General features: G+C 41.9%; 1 pseudogene; it reads left to right on the top strand.

Annotated features, from left to right (window-relative positions):
• Positions 1–636: 636 nt before the first annotated feature.
• On the top strand, positions 637–3,917 carry LOC102474902 (protein LLP homolog pseudogene; annotated as a pseudogene).
• Positions 3,918–4,720: the final 803 nt, after the last annotated feature.

Raw genomic sequence — 4,720 nt, 5'->3', positions numbered from 1 at the left:
TAACAAAAAAAAAAAAAAAAAAAAAGCCTTCCCTGACTCTGCTTTCTTTTTGTTCATAGCTCTTATCACCATCTGCCATATAATATATTTGTTTGTTTGCTGTCTATCTTCACTGACTAGAATACAACTCTGTGGTAGGCAGCCTGCAAGTGGCTCCCTGTGATCCCTACCTCCTGGTGTTCATGTCCTTATGCAATCCCCTCCCCTGGAGTGTGGGCTGGACTTAATGATGTACTTCAAAAACAAACAGAATCTGGCAAAAGAAATGGGATGTCAAGTCTGAGGTTGTGTTACCGAAAGGCTGCCTTCTACTTGCCCCTCTCCACCCCCCACCCTCCAGCCCAATGGAGAGGCTCATGTTGCAATGAACTGATGTTTCTCGCCAACAGCCAGCAAGGACCTGAGGCCTGCCAGCTGCATGTGAGTGAGCTAGGGGTGGATCCTCCCTTAGGTGGCCTTGAGATGACTATAGCCCTAGCTGATACCTTGATTGGAGCCTTATCAGAGACCCTAAGTCACAGACACTCACCTATGCCATGCTGGAATTCCTGATCCACCAAAATAGGGAAATAATAAATGTTTGTTGAGACTTCTGGTCAACTTGATCCTGCGGCGTGTGTGTAAGTGTTTTGGTAAAACACGGCTAAAACCTTACAGACTAAGTGGAAAAGGAAGATGCATGCTGAAAAGAAGGGGAAAAAATGCCCCAAAGGAGTCCAACAGACTTAAAAGTATTCTCAAGGTAGACAGTGATGATTTAATGATGGGACCAGGAGTTAGCGTAATGGCTATGTTGGTGGACTCCCATGTAGTTGACTGCGGTTCAAGTCCAGGACCCGGTGGCTTAAATTCACACCGGGCACAAAAGCGTGCGTGCCCATGATCCCAAGAGGAGAAGGGATTGTGGCGTGACCATCTCCCCTGGGGGGTGATTTATCACTTTCTGTCTCTCTGTCTCTCTTTCTGGTGAGCGCACACGCCCTAGAGCAAAAAACCTCTCCAAAAAAAAGAAAAGAAAAAACAGAAGACAGTGATGATTTAATGAAAAATGTTCAAGAGATAGCTACTGTGTTGGTTCCCAAACATTGCCAAGAGAAAATGCAATATGAAGTGAACAATGAAAAAGATGATATGGAAATGGAGACTGATATTAAGAGAAACAGAGTCTTCTAGACCAGCATGGATAGTACCCAGTATGGATGAACCACAGGCAAAGAAAAAGACTGAAGGCAAAATGAGAGAAAGCAAAGGGGAAAAGCAAAGCAAAAACAATGAAGGCAGTGAAGGGTTTGGCCTGGCAGACTCTTAAAAACTTAAAGAGGCCGGGACTGGGGTCAGTAGGTGACTTGGTGGTTAAGGGTGCTGGACTCCCACATGGATGACTGCGGTTGGAGTCCTGGACCTCGTAATTTGGTTTCTCACTTCCTCCCCCCACCCCCCGTCCCTCTTTGGTCAAATTAAAAATAAATAAATAAAATAATTGAATTAAATAATTAAATGAAGTAATTCTTTTAAAAAATAAAATAGATATGAGGACCAGTGGGTGGCATAGTGGTTATGTAGCTAGATTCCCATGAAGTCAATGTGGTTTGAGCCCCGGACCCAGCACCGTAAAACTCATGCTGGGCGTGTGTGCATGCGTGCCAAAATTCTGAGGGGAAAATGGAGGAGAAGAGATTGCGGTATAGCCATCCCCCAGGGGGTGATTTCTCACTTTCTGTCTCTCAGTCTCTCTCTGTCTCTCTGGCAAGCACACACACCCTATAGCAAAAATCTCTCTCTAAAGAAAAAAGAAAAACTTAAAGATGCCATATGGGACAGTTTGATTCAAAAGTATAAAGTGATTTAATCTCCCACTGAATGACTTTAATTCAAACTGAACACAATTCCTCAAGCTTGTTTTGGGAACTTGAATAAAATACTTTCTTTGATGAGTGAAAGCAAAACTGATCATTTTAATTAGCTGCTACCCAGTATTCAGGTATTATCAAACATCAAAATGATTTTAGATATTAATGTGGTTATAATGGTTTGTTCTTACAACTTGGTAATTATAGCCAGTAAAGATAAATGATGTACTTGTGAATTTGAGTGAATTCATTTAAAGAAAGCGCTTATGTAATTATACCATTTATCAGTAGATCTTTATAAAACAGTATATAGTATATGTTTGGACCTTTGATTTTGTGTACTTCAGAATAAAAGATACTTTGTGTGTAAAATGAATAAATGAATAAATAAATACAAATAAATGTTTGTTGTTTTAAGCCTCTGAGGTTTGGGATAATTTGTTATGCAGCAATGAATAAATAAAACCAAATGGGCAGGATCTCTGTTTTATTCATATTATCTCCAGTACCTAGAAATTGGGCCAGTAGGGGGAGTGGAGGTTAAGGTGGTTGGATCCCACATGGCCAACTGAGAGGTTTGAGCCCCAGACCCAGAGGCTTGAAAATCACACCAGGATGTGGCCAGTAGATGGCATGATAGTTAGGGCAATGGACTCCCACATGAACAATTGAGGTTCGAGTCCCAGACCTGGTGGTTTGCTTTTCCACTTTCTCTCTGGTGAGTATGACTGCCCTATAGCAAACTAAAATAATAATATAATAATAAATTAAATAAATAATTCTTTAAAAAATCAAAAAGAAAGAAAGAAAACCACACCAGTCACACGCTGTGTGCATGGATGCCCAGAATCCTGAGAAGGTAATGGAGAAGGGACCACAGAGTGGTCATCCCCTGGACAGTGATTCTCACTTTCTCCCTCTCTCTGTCTTTTTCTGGCAAGGACACACACCTTATAGCCAAAACTAAAAAAAAGAGAGAGAGAGAGAAGTAGCTAATACACAGTAGGTAGGTACTCAGGAATATTTCTGAATGAGTGAATTTCAGAACTTTTGGTCGGAAGATGGTCTGTCTTGCGCTGAACAATGTGATGTGCAGATGTGAGTTCTGAAACTTCAGGCACTTTATCATTTGTAGATCAAGCCTGAATATAAGGCAAACAGAGGGGGCAGATCCAAGAAAAGAGAAAAGTTGCAAAGCCAGCGCCCCAATGAATATACCTGCCCTACCTATACATTTTTGTAGTTATTTGAACAGAATTTTAGCTAGTTTGGGCTGGGTTTCCAATAACTTGAAACTACAAACATCCTATTATAGTTTTCATAACATCCTTCTTGCCCCTCCTCTCTCTCCAAATGTTCTTCTTTTCCTTCCTTTTGCCTACCCTTTTATGGCACCCATTAAGGAGATCTAACTGGTTTATATCCTCTTTTCTTACCTACCAAGAGAACCCAATTTAGTTGATGCAGTAAGGGCCCTAGCTAAGGAAATATCCCAGCCCCCTTAAAGGTAGTTCTAAATTCTGGCTAGTGTTAGCAGAAATTATGCAGGGAGTCTTCCAGAAAGATTTCCATAAAAGCAAGCTGTCTTGGCTAGCAGATATCTTTTTCCTTGAGCTTTTTTCTCTTTTCTGCTAACTAAAATAGGATGGTGGGACCTAGCTTCTGTGAAATTGAAGCAAATTTGAGGATGGAACAAGCACTAAATATGGTAGAAGAGAAAGAAGGCATTTGACTCTCTAATGAAGCCAACATACTAACCCTGAAGACCCCACTTCTGGACACTGTAATGAGAAAAACAATCCTAATCTCATTCTTTCCCTCTTCTGTTATGTATAGTTTACAATAAACCTAATTGACATTCGGTTAGATATGAAGTTCCCCAGGGTCTGTCCTTATCTTCTCTTTTCATACCACTCTGTTTCTCCATGTGACCTCATCCGCTACCCTAGTCCAGGAACCATCTCTACAAGGGCAGTCCTTGACCTTTCTGACACCAGGGACCAGCCTCATGGAAGACAGTCTCTCCATGGACAGGAAGTAGGGAGAATGGAGATGGTCGTAGGATGACCCAAGCACACCCACTGTGCACCCCATTTCCACCACTGTCACATTGCAATATACAATCACACCACAATAGGGTTTGCTCCCTCATGAGAATCTAATACCATTGCTGATCTGACAGAAGGAGGAACCCAGGCAGCAATGAGAGCTGATGGGGAGTGGCTGCAAACACAGACGAAGCCTCACTCGCTTGCTCACTGCTCATTCCCTACTGCACAGCATGACAGTGGCGGCAATGGGCCATAAACCAGCACCGGTCCAGTGCTGGGGACCCCTGATCTACATAATAAAGACTCCAAAAATGATGCCTGAATCTCCTGCCTATTTCCCAAGCTCTAAACTCAAGAGTTCTGAGTGAATTGTAGATGTCCCAAAATGGATAGCACTTAGAAGCGGAGGTGGGCAGGAGTAAGTATGAATTGTGGGGCCAGGTAGATAGTTTCCAATCCTGACTCCATTACTCTCTGAGTAACTGGGTGAGCAACATCACCTCTGAGCCTTAGTGCTCTTGTCTATAAAATTAGCATAATACTATTTAATAGTTTTTTTTTAATGACAAAAATATCTATAGAATAGTCCCTGTCATACAACCAGTGCTAAGTACATTTAGTTTTCTTCCCATCACCTGTCCCTATCTCCAATCTATGTCCCCTGTCTGCTACCTTCTCACCTTGGGTAAATGGCCTTACCAATGATGCAGTCTTCTAAGATAGGAATCTCAGAATATTCTTCAGCTCCTCTCTCTCTAATTTCCCATCATTCCCTCATGGTCACTTGGTGATCAGATTTTCTCTCTCTCTCTCTCTTTT

This window comes from Tupaia chinensis, unplaced genomic scaffold (genome assembly GCF_000334495.1).
Source record: "Tupaia chinensis unplaced genomic scaffold, TupChi_1.0 Scaffold138407_1, whole genome shotgun sequence".
Classification (NCBI taxonomy): Eukaryota; Metazoa; Chordata; class Mammalia; order Scandentia; family Tupaiidae; genus Tupaia; species Tupaia belangeri.
The sequence above is the reverse complement of the archived record's forward strand: the minus strand, read 5'-3'. Positions and strand labels throughout refer to the sequence as shown.